General features: G+C 40.4%; 1 protein-coding gene across 9 annotated transcripts in view; it reads right to left on the bottom strand.

Annotated features, from left to right (window-relative positions):
• Positions 1-14,470, bottom strand: part of SGCZ (sarcoglycan zeta) — an 869,285-nt gene that overhangs the window by 402,956 nt on the left and 451,859 nt on the right. For 3 of the 9 annotated variants that reach the window (XM_083169955.1, XM_083169998.1, XM_083169981.1), the window contains one exon: positions 1,686-1,806. The exons of 4 other annotated variants lie outside the window; for them this stretch is intronic. The gene's annotated coding sequence lies outside the window, so the exon portion shown is untranslated. Of the gene's footprint in view, positions 1-1,685; positions 1,837-14,470 lie in introns of all 9 variants that reach the window. 2 more of the 9 variants (XM_083169946.1, XM_083169990.1) reach the window with 1 other exon arrangement.

The following is a 14,470-nucleotide window of genomic DNA, read 5'->3' as shown; positions in this document are numbered from 1 at the left end:
AGGATAGTGGGGTGCGCTCTCCCGTCAATGATACGCTTGTAGCCCATGCCCCTTGGACAGGGGTGGGATGCACCACTTGCCCGAGTGGGTAGCGTGGGAGAGTTGAACACCAATGATGTATGAATGGTGTGATGTCATCTTACCCCTCCTTTTCTCTATGACCGTTCTTTAGGGCCGCCACCCTCTTCTATAGATTAATATATATAGTTGTCAATTAATAAATTTGACATTCATTATTTGAAACGCCAGCACTTGTGTCTGTCTCTTTATTTGTAGTGTTAAGTTAGATAAGTTTAGATAAGTTATTAAAGTGTTATGGCATAAAGATTGCCGATGGTACGTTTATGATAACTGTAACTCAATAATATCACTGGCTCTTAAGGTGCCCATACACTAGTAAGATTTATCTTCAGAACTGGCTGGTTGGAACAAAAACATGGTTATGGATGCGTGACAGTTTGTCAGTTTTCCAGCATTTCCAAGCAAATGGTCAACTGTCATTTGCTCTCATCCATAACCAGGTATTTGTTCCAACCAGCCATATCTGAAGATAAATCTGCGTGTGTATGGCCACCTTAAGTCCATTTGTCAGATACACTCTCAGCGAGGATTAAATATGTATTATCTAGCTAATTATCTATTATCTAGCTAATCAAAGGGGGAAACTTTATCAAACCTTTTAAAACTATTTAGTATGGATCTTATATGCTAAGTCTGATCTTACTCATGCTTTCAGACACATGGGGTGTGTGAGGCCAAATCATTGGCTTTTCATCTTTGAGAAAACAGGGTCAACACAGTATTGCTAACACTCCCCCATTTCTGGCAATGTCGGTTGCCCCCCTCCCTCCACCTGAATGCCTCTGCCTGTCAATTAGGCAGAGGAATTAACTATATTATGCTGCAATCCCAGGACCTATTCGGCACATGCACAGAACGGGTTCTTCACAATGTGAATGTGAATCAGGCCCCTAAAGTGGAATTGTTGCACATAGTAAATGAGAGACACCGGTTGGTACTTTACAAGTATCTCTTCACTTTATCTTTCTCCAAGATGAAGTGTTGAGAGTGGAAAGCTGATCATAGCAACCAATCAGCAACTACTGTACCTATAAATATGGAAACAAATTAATGTGTATGTTTTAATGTACTTCAGATACAATATAAAGCTTTATGTGCATAAATATTTCAAACAATCATTTATGCTTAATTTTATATACAATCTTCAGTGTGTTTTCCATCTTTCACATATCAAACAGTTTTTATTGGTTGTATGCAGTGATATTTTCAGCAAGATCCAGCAGGAACCCAGTTCCTAAACCTCTAATTAAATATTACATCATCACGAACTGGGTTCCTGAACCTGTTCTGGGCCAAAATGTACTTTCTATAAGATAAGTTTTATTTTAAAGTCCCCTGTGAGTGCCTTACTTTCTAAATATAATATATACATCTCTCTCTCTCTCTCTAATTGTATTTAATCGATCCACCCCCAGACCCGGAGTTCCTGGACCTATTTTTCCAGAAAATAGTACTGGTTGTATGCTTTCTTTCTTTACCGCATATGACACAAGAGTACATAGAACCACCACCAGAAATATACATGTTGCAAGATTGTAAGGAACACATTGCATAGAATGTATTGTATTATGTGAAATTCATAAGATACCAATAGATCCACACACCTTTTAGTATAACTTAATCCTGAAGGTGATCTTTTGGACAACTTTAGTCGAAGGTTGACTTGTAATTTTGAAACTTCTCTTACATCTTGAAATAATACCATGGCATTCTTTTTCACTGAGACTTAAGGAAATTTGAGAGTTGGAACTTGTTCTAAAACAAAATACATTTGAAAGAAAGCTACTGACTGCTCACAAAAGAAACATTCAAAGTTAGAACAGAACATAAAACTTGATAAAATATATTTACATATACTTATCTAATGAGATTGGTAGGGAAGGAAATATTTTAACATTCCCAGTTTTCATCATTACTGGTTCCTTGTCAAGGGGAGCAGATGGTTCTTTGCAGGGTCCTGGAAAAGAAAATATATTATTATTTAAAGAAGAAGAAAAGAAACTAAGTTGTGGAAGAATAGCAGAGAAATAGAATAAATGAGACAAATCAAGGCTTTAAAATATGCAGAATTAACTGAGACACACCAAGAATAATAACCAGCATATTTAGGAGTACATTACATCTCCAGCTGGTAAATATCTTCTCACAAATGTAATTCTAATATATTTTTTAAATTTGGATTATATAACGTTCTCCTAGTATGTAGAAATCTTATAATGGAGCTACATTGGCACTGCATTTATGTTTTAAAATATTACTGAACATGCTACTTTAGGTACCTGATCTATCATATTTCTGTTTATGTGTGTTTGCCTTTTTTAACTTTTAATGATTGAAACAAAAAAATTACTGTGAAAACAGTAAAATAAAATATCATATATTACTTGAGTGATGATATTGAGGCATAAATACAGTGTGTGTGTATATATATATAAATATAAATATAAATATATATATATATGAATTATTATTATTATTGTTATTATTAGTAGTGGTGATAATAATAATAATAATAATAATAATAATAATAATAATAATAATAATAACGATTCAATTGATAACACTTTTGTTTTCTAACATACCCAAATTTAATTTTTTTTTACTATCAATGTACTTTATATTATAATTTGAATAAGCTTGACTCAGCTAATTAGGCTTGATTCACATAAAAGTATTTTAAAAATACATGAACCAATGTAAAATTAAGTCAACATTTAAAAAAAAATATTCTTATCTCCCAGTCCTAGAATTATATAATGCATTTAGTACATTTATATTTGTCTCATTTAATTCTGCTTCATTTTTTTCTTAATTAGGCCTGTTGTCTCAATGTTCCGCATTCTCTTTTATTTCTCTCCTTTTTTGTTCTTTCCTCTTTAAATAGTAACTTATTTTCTTTCAAGTCAACCCAAAGTCGGATAGGATAGTTATTCTTACATGACAAAATGTAGCATTCAAACAAACACAAAACAGTCATATACTGTATATTTTATGTAAAAAATAATAAGTTAATATCGTCTCCAACTAGATGCAGTTATGGAACCATGAAACGTAAAAGCACACTGTGTGAATTTTAAAGCTGTTAAGCTAAGACATAACTTCGGTACAGTATAGAAAAAAAAAATATATATATATATATATATATATATATATATATATATATATATATATATATATATATATGAACAAGAAAAGGTACCCCTTCAATGCGCTAAGAATTAAAAGTTGAGATGGGCAGCAACTAGGAGAATCCCCTCTGTTAGCAGGGGATAAGGACAGAGAATGGAACAAAGAAATTATCCCAGTGCGCCCTATGTTGAAGTATCCTCCACCAGATCACTACTGTATTCTAGCATTGATCTGGTGGAGGATACTTCAACATAGGGCGCACTGGGATAATTTCTTTGTTCCATATATATATATATATATATATATATATATATATATATAGATATATCTATATATATATATATATATATATATATATATAGATATATTCATATGTCCAGCAGAGCATGAGTTATGAAATATGCAAGGAAGATAATGTTTTGGTATGCATTTATACATACATAATTAGGATCTACTCCATTAGCATTGGGCCAGTTGCAGAGCTATGTGTACTGTATATGTTAAGTTTGTTTTGAACATTTATCAGTATTTCTTTATGAATATACGTATTTAGTTTATGCATTTTTACCTAAATAGAGTGCTCATACAATGGTTAATTGCAAATACCATTATTTTAGACTTTCACATTTTCTATACTATTCTGGTGTTTATAAATTTTAAGGTATTCATTTATTTACACAGTTACTTATATACCGCAGCATATTTCGTTGCGCTTTACAATTGGAAACAACAGTGATAAAACAAACTGGGTAATAACAGACCGATATAGAGGTAGGAGGACCCTGCTCACAAGCTTACATTCTATAGGGATAAGAGAAGGGATACACAAGGATAGGAATTTATAGAATGGCAGTCCCACCATATTGCAAGACAGTCCTTATAAGATGCAATTTGATATGAATGCTACTGGGAGTAATGTGGGGTTCCTGAAAATGATAAGCTTGCCCGAAGTGGTTAGTTTTCAGGGAAAGCTTGATAGTTTGGAGGCTAGAGCAGAGACATATTGTGCGTGGAAGGCCATTCCACAGGATGTTTATCGAATTCCCTAGAAAACTGTAAGCTAATCTGCCTGCAAATCACTATAATACTCTATAGAACTACAGAAGTCTGTCTTTACTAGCTGTAAGTCATGTTGGTTGAAGAACGGCTGAAGAAGCAGTGGTTCCCAACCTTTTTACTCTCCTGTACGCCTTGATTAGGCTTTTCACTTATAAGTAGCTCCTCCTCTTAATTTGAAATATCCAAAGTACTTACATGTAAAGTAGAAATGAGCAGTATGGGCATATTTGTGTGTCCTTATTTTAAGGAGTAGTGGAGAAGTGTGCGGTCAGGAATTGGGTCCCTCTGTGTCTGGCTGCTGGATGTGTAATATCTTTGGTGTTCCTGCAAACACCTGAAGAATTAATACCACTGCTTTCTCTACCCATGTAAAATGATCGCTGATGTCTGAGGCCAGCACGGGTAGCTCCCAGTGGATTGCTGGTCAGGCAAAAGCATGAGGAGAGGCTGATGACACTGCAGATGGAACGAGTAATGACGGGATGGTGCATCGCCACAGCAATGGGAGACTTTTTCCACAATGGAGAAACTTCTTCAAATATTCTATTCAATTCTTCTATTCTATCAATATTATTTTAAAGCAGCCCCAACCGGTCTGCAGTGTACCCCAGGGGTACAAGTACCCCAGATTGGGAACCACTGACATAGAGCATACACGTAAATTCCATTTTATCAACATAAAGAACAATAACGTGTTTGTGTATGTGGAAGACAAAACAAAAAGTAAAAGAGGGAGTCCAGGAATTTTGAATTACTGTAGGCCTGGTGTCTAAATGGGTTTTATATTGGGAAATGGCATAGGACCCCAATGGGTGCTTCGTCATAGGATCTATTATTCTTGACAATTGATGTCTGACATCCTCAGATTTTGTAGTTGTGGTGGAAGTGTTGGCTCACACACCTCTAGGAGGTTGTACCTGTTAAGCTCATACAAAATACTGCTAGTATACACAGCATAGCTGCTAGGCCAGTTATAAATTCCCTTCACAGTACTGACTCTTTTGAACCCAACAAATGACCGGATGCAGATGGTCTGCCTAAGGAACAACAGTCATAATTTGTGAAATGTTTTATCATGAGTAGAAGTTCTGAAGATCATCTTGCACATACGTTTCAACTTGTGGTCTAAATTTGAACATAGTGGTGGGAATGATGGTGTGGATGCACCTGGACAGATGTTTCTGAGCTGGAGAGGGAGGTCCTACTCACTTTGTATTTCTCATATTGAGGAGATTCAAAAACAAGCCATAACCACCTCTATAATGTTTGTCTAACAGAGATTTCACAGAAAGTACTGCCCTTTCTGATAGTCTGTTTGACTGTAGATAGGACTGCTGCTGATATGTAAGCTGTACCATTTACAGATGAAAATCTGATATGTACCATTCATGGCATTATTAGTAAATACCTTGCATGATATGCATGCACAAAAAAGTGTTTTTGTTTTTTTCATTTTGTTGCACTTTTAGGATCTCCACAAACCAGAATATGAATCCTCAAACACAAGGTTAGTCTTTACCCCTCTATTCACAGAAATTGGCAGCAATGATGGACCATGAGTGGTCAGGAACTTTATGAAGTTCCTTGGCATGATTGGGCCAGAAAGCATTGCAGGGGGCACAGGAAGAGACAACATTCATTTCAGCAGGGATACAAAGCCAAAACAGGGCAACCTTAAGATGACTTCTTGTCATGGTGCCCGTGGTGGGCCTGCTGAGCACAAAAATCTTGAAGAGAAAAAAGGTATCACAAAACAGTGACCATGTAGGCTTATGCATCTTAGAGGGTTAATTCATCACAGAAGGTGAAGAAAGACTCAAGCCGCAGAACAGTCCACTGGAGGAAAAAGGTTAGCCAAGCACAAAAACATTAGACATCTCCATGCCTGGAGTAGAGATGAGAAAGCTTGGTCCCACACCTGTAAAATAACAGGCACATGGCCAAAAGCTGCAGTACAACTGCACATGTGCAAAATTCCAGCTTCTTTAGACTGCATTGGCTTCCTACTGGAAGCAAGCAATCTGCTTATTGCAGCCCAATCTGGCAGTCCCAGAATCTAGAAAACACATTTTATTGGGACTGCTTGTACTGTATGCTACTGACAAGTTGCACTTATATTAGGACCACAAAAAAAAGAAAGAAAGGAGTGTGAGCGCTGATTGACTATTCTGCACTGCAGAAGCACCCAATAAAGGGAGATTACCAGACCCCTTTCAAATATGCAGTACCAAAAGGAAAGAAACAGTGGAGCTGCGCTTTGCAAAGTAGTATACAATTTATTAACACATAAAATATAATGTATATAAAAATGCTCTATTTCAAGGTTTGTTAGTGTGATATTAATCGGCATTCACCTTGTTAGTCCATCATATTAGTATACACCGGTTAGTATAGCTTTAAATATTTCTCAGTTGTTAAAAGTAAGTGTCCCCCACTCATGTGCACATGTTAGTGGATTGTTAATTACTCTCATTGAGGGTTTAGTATTTGACAAGTGGGGATCCGGCTCTTGATACCTGAGAGTTGCTCCGACCAAATTGTTAGCAGTTCACTGCGGTCATAGCAGAGTGCTGTGCTCTCCTCGGGCTTGTCTCCAGTCTCCATGATCTTAATTTGCAGTGTGAGAGCAGTAAAAAGGTATTTTGTGGTTTGCGCGCTGGATGAGTTCAACAGCCCCTTTGCTCCACGGTAGGTTTCTGTCCTCCCTGAGCACGCCTTAGCATTATACTTGGCACCAGTGTCAATTTCGATTTTGATGGCATAATTTGTCTCCTTTTCGTTTACAGTGGTAAAGAATTTTCCCATACAGTGCATTGCAGTAAAGACCAGTGACTGGGGTATTTCTGGCAGCGCATCCACAGTATTCCTTCTCACATAATAAATATGCATAAGATACAGGACTATAAATTTCACAAACAATCCTGTCCCTGGTGTCTTTGCTAATGCACAATAATCACATTACTTTGCTTGTAGTGTCAATCTGGCAGCATATGACAGGATACTCCCAGAGGGGTTCTGCATAGCAATGTTCAAAGATTGTGTCTGCCCACTATTCATCACTGCTATGTATATCTCATCTCTTTTTATTAGTGTTTTTACATCCTCCTGATCTTTCCCCTCTAAAAATACAAATATATTTGTTTTATCAACAGCTTTAATCACAGCTAGGTTGTGCAAGATATGCGCCTGTACCTTTTTAATGTGTTTAAGAGTGCTGCATGGTTAATGTATATACTATAGGGCATAGGCACAATACCTTCTCGATCTCGAGCTGTGTGTCTATGATGGCGTAACCAAAAACTGTCAGATCTATGAGCCTGAAACCTTGTTCCATAAAAGCCAAACTTCTGACATGTTAAACGTTCTGTTTGAAAATAGCCTCATGATTCTGGAGAACTGCCGAAGAGTGTCTTTACTAGCAGTTAGATGCTGACTCCTACCACTGATGCCCCCCACACTATCCCATTGCGAGGCTCACCTGCAGCTGCGCAAACCGGGAAGCACTTCCTGGTGTCATACTAGCCAGGAGCGGCTGAGGGAGAGGAGAGCTCTGTGTTGGGTATGGGCAGGCCTCCAACCCTGCACTGCAGCTGCCCTTGTCCCTGAATGAACCTCCCTTAGGAGAAGATGAGCTGCTGTAATGGAGCCTGTTGCTGTGTGATGCAGTCCTAGGCTACCGAGAACCGTCCGGAACATGCTGCTGTGGGACCACTGGCCCTGCCTGAGGTATGAACAGGGCTGTCTTTTTGCATGGGCATAGTGGGCAGTTGCCTAAGGCCCCATAGTCCCAGGGGCCTATGCCAGCCTGTGGGGTGGTGGAGAAACACACTGGGTGAAGGGGTGTGCGTGGGGGATGCAAATTAGAGTTGATGGGGTATAGTTATACATATATGTATGTGTATATATATATATATATATATATATATATATGCATATATATATGTGTGTGTGTGTGTATATATGTATATATACTGTATATACAGTATGCATACAGACCTCTATATGTATGTACATAGGTATATACTATATATGTGTAGGTAGGGCCCCACTGCACTGCTTTGCCCAGGGGCCCACAATGCTGTTAAGATAGCCCAGGGTAGGACTACAGCTGAAGTGAAACCACTGTGAATCTGCATAAGAAAACACATAGAACATACATTTTTATGATCCCAGTGTCTATGTCATTGCAATAGAGGGGCTCCCGCTGCTGCAAATTGTTTTACAAGTACCTTGCAAGTTGCAACCCATGAAATGGCAGCCTTATTGTGTGTGTTTTCTTATGCAGATTCACCGACCTTATCAGCTGCGATGAGGCAAACCCCCTAGCAATAAGCATGTAGGTACTGTCAGTGGCACTTACAGTATATGTCAAATATTTATTTATTTACAGTTTCTTATATGGCGCAGCATATTCCGTTGTGCTTTACAATTGGAGACAACAGTGATTAAAAAAACTGGGTAGATACAAACCGACATGGAGGTATTAGAGCCCTGCTCGCAAGCTTACAATCTATAGGGATAATAGGAGGGATACATAAAGATATAATTCCATAGCATGGCAGTCCCATCAGATTACAAGACAGTCCTGATGGGATGCAATTAGATATGAATGCTACTGGAGGTTGTGTGGGGTTCCTGAATATGATAAGCTTGCCTGAAGAGGTGAGTTTTCAGGGAACACTTGAAAGTTTGGAGGCTAGAGGAGAGTCTTAGTGTGCGTGGAAGGGCATTCCAAAAGGTGCTGCCCGACAAAAATCCTGCAAGTGTAAGTGGGAGCGAGTAATGAGTGTGGATGAGAGACGCAGATCTTGTGCAGAGCGGAGAGGTCGGATTGGGATATATTTTGAGATAAGCGAAGAGATATAAGTCGGTGTAGTCAGAGTAATGACTTTGTACATAAGTAGAAGTATTTTATAATGAATGCGGTAATGTACAGGCAACCAATGGAGGGACTGACAGCAGGCAATGAACATCTAGCCAGGAAGATCAGTCTCGCAGCTGCATTCAAAATGTATTGTAGTGGTGAGAGTCTTTTCTCAGGAAGACCGGTAAGGAGGCTATTGCAATAGTCAATGCATTATATAATGAGTGCATGGATTAGAGTTTTTGCAGTGTCTTGTGTAAGGTACAGACAAATATGTAACACGTCTCATCTGAAGGGCTTTTTCACTGTTCTGTGAGCCGACATGTGCCGACAGGCGGTATTTCATGCCCTACCATCCACTAGGGCATGGTGGGAGAATTAAATAGTGTGACGAGCATAGCGGGGCACCGTGCTCGAAGCATTGTGAGTGAAGCAAGTGATGCGAGGGGATGCGGTGCAGTTCAAACTGTGTCGACATTCTGGTAAAAAAACAGTGAAAAACCCCATGTCGACATTTTGACTGTTGACCTTGCCCATGTCGACCTAATACTTGTGTTGACCTAATGTCCTGTCAACCTAGACCCATGTCGACCTAGACACATGTTGACCTTGACCCATGTCGACCTAGACCCATGTCGACCTTGCTGTCTGTCGACCTAGTGGTGTCGACCCAATACTTGTTGACCTAGTTGGTGTAGACCTAACAACCCACATCCCCTGCAGTGCACATGGTTTTGCCCATTTTGAGAACAAATTTGTTCTGCGATCAGATCTGAATACGGGCCAAAATGTAACTAAAATATGTCTTCAATTTGTTGGAAGAGCATTCAGTTCTGTAATGCAGTACAGAACATACACAATACTTGAAAATAAAAGAGATTTAAAAGTATTAAAGTTCCTATTAAAAAGTATCGTAGATAATATATTAAGTAAATATTAAAAGTATATAAAGACAGGAATATAACATCAATACATTTGTAGAGAGCATGGAATTATTCATATAACAATATGTGTTCTTTAAAACGTTGAACAAACAATATAAAAGCATTCAGGGCCGGACTGGCCATTCCAGAAGGGCCGATGGCCTTGTTGGCCGATTTTGTGCAGAAAGTTCTTTTATCAGAACTTTCTGCAGTTGCGCTGACTCTGAATCACCCCCCCCCCCCCCATCCGGAGGAAAGCAACTGCAACTTCCGGCATCAGGGCACCCTACACCCACCATGCGCTTGCTGGAGCCGATGCGGGGCACAGGAGACCTGCCAACACCACTGTCTAAGCATGCTGGAGCAGAGGAGATCTGGTATTTATGAGGCAGGTGAGAAGTAGCCCTGCACAGCGCCACTTGTACATTGGGGGGTCAAAATGATGCTTGTCAACTTTCTCAACCCCCATCCCCTCTCTCTCACACCCTCCTCTCGATCTCTCACACCCTCCTCCCCCTCGCTCTCACACCCCATTCCCCTCTCACACACCCCACCTCCTCTTTCTCCCTCATCTCCTTCTCTCTCCCCCTCCCTATAACCCCCCTTCCCTTCTCTCCCCCTCCCTATCACCCCTTCCCCACCCTCTCACCCCCTCTCCCTCTCACACTCCACCCCCTCTTTCTCCTTCTCCCCCATCCCCCTCTCTCCCCCCTCCCTATCACCCCCTCCCCCACCCTCTCTAACCCACCTCCCCCTCTCTCTCACTGCCCCTCCCTGTCTCCCTCCCCATCTCCCTCCTGCTCCATTCTGTCTCACTTCCCCTGCTCCTCTCTGTCTCACTCCCTGCTCCCCTCTGTCTCACTTCTCCTGCCCCTCCCTCTATTTTCCATCCCCCCCCTTTTTTTCACTCTCTCCCCATCCCTTTTTCTCTCCTGTGCTCTCTATTTGGGGCGTCACCTATCAAAAGGGGGCATGGCCTGTACCATGACTGTATTGTGTACCTGCAGATTGCACATTTTAGTGAACTTTTGAAACCCATTACAATCCACATGCCGTAATGCATATGCCCCCACAGTGCCAGAATTTGCCACCAGCAGAGTACAACTCACCCTTGTTGCAGTCTCCATCTGCTGCTGCTGTTGGGAGGGGGAGTACAGTACACGCCCCTCCTGCCCACACCGCAGTCTGGTGTCCCCCTGGCCTGCTGTCCTGTGTCTCCTCTGAGGAGAGGGGAGTGTTCAGCACAGGGCACATATCTCCTTACCCTTCACTGTGTCTATGAGTCTATCCATGTCAGCCAATCATATCTCGTGGGCTGGCTCTTGATTGGCTTAAATGGCTGCTGGCCTGCAAGCTCTGATTGGCTCGCGGTCCCGCAGCCAGTCAGGAGCCGGCCTGAAAGCTCTGATTGGCTGATGGCCCAGACAGGGACAGATTCATAGATATAGTGAAGGGGAAGGAGATATGCGCCCTGCGCTGAGCACTCTCCTCCCCTTTGAAGTGGTGGCAGAGGAGGAGGATAGTGAGGGGAAAGAGAGAGGCGCAATGCACTATCCTCACTCCCCTCTGAATGGAACCGGTGGTGGGTGTGGTGGATGCAGCCTGCATGACTGATGTTGGTGTCACCCCACTGACAGGTGACACCTGGTGCGGGCCGCACCCCCGAACACACCTAGTGATGCCACTTGGCATAACGTATTGTGTCATAGTCTGTAATGGGCATCACGGTATGTGCCATTCTGTGTAATTAGCATTACGGTGTGTATCATAATATATAATGGGCAATACAGTGTGCGGCAATGTGTAATGGGCATAACGGTGTGTTCCATAATGTGTAATGCCTCCTTTTTGTGATGCCACGCCTCCTTTCCATGAGGCCATGCCCCTCTTTGCTGTGCGGCGTTGCCACGCAAGGGTCCCACCTACTGTAGGTGGGCTTGTGTGCTCAAAATGCCAGGGCCGATTTCTGGGCCCTGAAAGCATAGGATCATTTCTAATGTGATGAACATATATGAGTTATTGCTTCTGAACTATACTTACATTAAGATGCTAAACATGTTAACATGATAAACATTTATGCCTTCAACATAAATAAAATGATAATTTACATACAGTCCAGATGGAAAATATTAAATAACAATATATATATAGAGAGAGAGAGAGAGAGAGAGAGAGAGAGAGAGAGAGAGAGAGAGAGAGAGAGAGAGAGAGAGAGAGAGAGAGAGAGAGATTTTTTTAGCTATCTTAATATTAAAAGCTAACATATTGTGGGGGTTATAGCAGTAAAAGGCCTTTGGTATTGCTTGAATAATTACATTCTAGGTGTAGAGAATTATACTATATAGAAAAAACCACTCAACACACCTCCTTGCCACTGGGAATAATTTGCCCTAAAGAAATGTGTTAAAACATTTAAATGAAATTGTTAATCAGGGACTATTTACAGCTGCACCTGTTCTTTTTTGTTGCATTAAACTGTGTAATCATTGACACTTCTTACAGATCTAGATAGCTGATAACCATTAATGCAAAGTAAGAATAATTAGAGACAAGTCCCATCTGTTACAGATCATTCCAGTGAAAACAAAATAAAACATAAATTATAATAAGGTGATATGGACATGTAAAAAAAAGAACATAGATTATATGTTTTATCTTATAGGAAAAAAGAAAACTGTTATTTATTTTTATATATATATATATATATATATATATATATATATATATATATATATATATATATATATACAATAGTATGTGGGAAACGCACACTTCCTCTGTTCCTGTAGTCGGGGTTCAAGGTCAGATAAATTGATACAATAAGTCAGCCAGAGAGACCCTCAGTCTCCTGGAACGACAGGACCAACACACCCTTAGTATCTGATGCAAAAAGTCTTTAATGAAGCGTCATGTCCAACATCAATATAGCAAGATATATAAATTTCATACTTAGCAGTGACTGGCCACAGGCTGAAGACAGCAGCATACACTCATGTGAGCAGTGCCCTGACGGGCCATTTCGGTAAGTACCTTTTTTTTGGATGCTCTTTGAAAAAGGTACTTACCGAAACGGCCCGTCAGGGCACTGCTCACATGAGTGTATGCTGCTGTCTTCAGCCTGTGGCCAGTCACTGCTAAGTATGAAATTTATATATCTGGCTATATTGATATTGGACATGACGCTTCATTAAAGACTTTTTGCATCAGATACTAAGGGTGTGCTGGTCCTGTCGTTCCAGGAGACTGAGGGTCTCTCTGGCTGACTTATTGTATATATATATATATATATATATATATATATACACGGGGGGGGGTGCGGCACTCAGGACTTAGTTCCAAAAAGACGACAAGATCACACAAAGTGTTGTTCGTGACGTTTCAGCCGGTGAGGCTTTTATCAAACAGCTTACATAAAAGACAGTGTACACTCACCTCTATTAATAGAGCAGTCTCATGAGTTTGTGCGGGAACAGCGGCACCTAGGACTCCACCTCTCCTCGGCGGGTCTGTACGACGTCACTGGTCAGGGAAGCCGTCGTCTTGGAAACAAGCCAACGGAATGGGTGAATACATCGTTATGATGTCTCAATTGGTGTAAACACATAAAAAGTTCTGATTGCTAAAATCATTGTTTGTATAATAAAAAGATGATAACAAAAAACATAGTGAAGTGGGGCTAATAATGTGGCTGCTGTCTGTGCTCAAACTCATGTAACTCTTCACGCGAAAACTGCATAACAATGTGCCAAAAACATAAACAAAGTTGACAGCGTTTGCCTAGTTAAAGTGACAGTGCATATACATGGTAATATAGAAAAACGACAGTTGCTATAAAAGTGAATACAATGTATAAAAAATTTGTTAAAAAGGAACAAGAATGGCTGAGTTCCACCTGAAGAAACTTTGTGCAGAAATGTTACTTTATAAGAGCATTACTGGAGTGCCTAGATGTAAGCTTATACACTCCTATGGTTTAAAAATGCATTATAATACGGTGGATATGGAAAGGCTGCTACTAAACTCAGTTGAATAGTGATCTCTAATAAGGACATTTCTGTAATTATGAGCCCTGTAACAAACCAGTATTATGTGGAGCTACATGATTCCTAAAACGGCATGATATTATAAAAAGCAATGCAAGCTCAGTTGCTCATTAAGGCCCTTGGGGGCCAATGTGTTCAATTTAAATATCCACCTGGCCTCTAGCTGGAGAAGTTTTCTACCTCTGTCACCTCCCCGGGAAAGGGGGGGTATGTGGTCTATGATGGTATATCTAACCGAGGCCAAAGGATGTTGGAGTTGTGCAAAATGTCGGGCCAGCGGTTGGTCACTAGTACCTTTCTTAATTGCTGCCCGGATGGCCGACCGATGGTTGGCCATTCTTTCCTTAAAGGGCTTCTCAGTTTTCCCTACA

The sequence above is a fragment of the Crinia signifera genome, chromosome 1 (assembly GCF_055691185.1).
Source record: "Crinia signifera chromosome 1, ASM5569118v1, whole genome shotgun sequence".
Lineage (NCBI taxonomy): Eukaryota > Metazoa > Chordata > Amphibia > Anura > Myobatrachidae > Crinia > Crinia signifera.
This window is presented reverse-complemented; position numbering and strand designations above follow the sequence as displayed.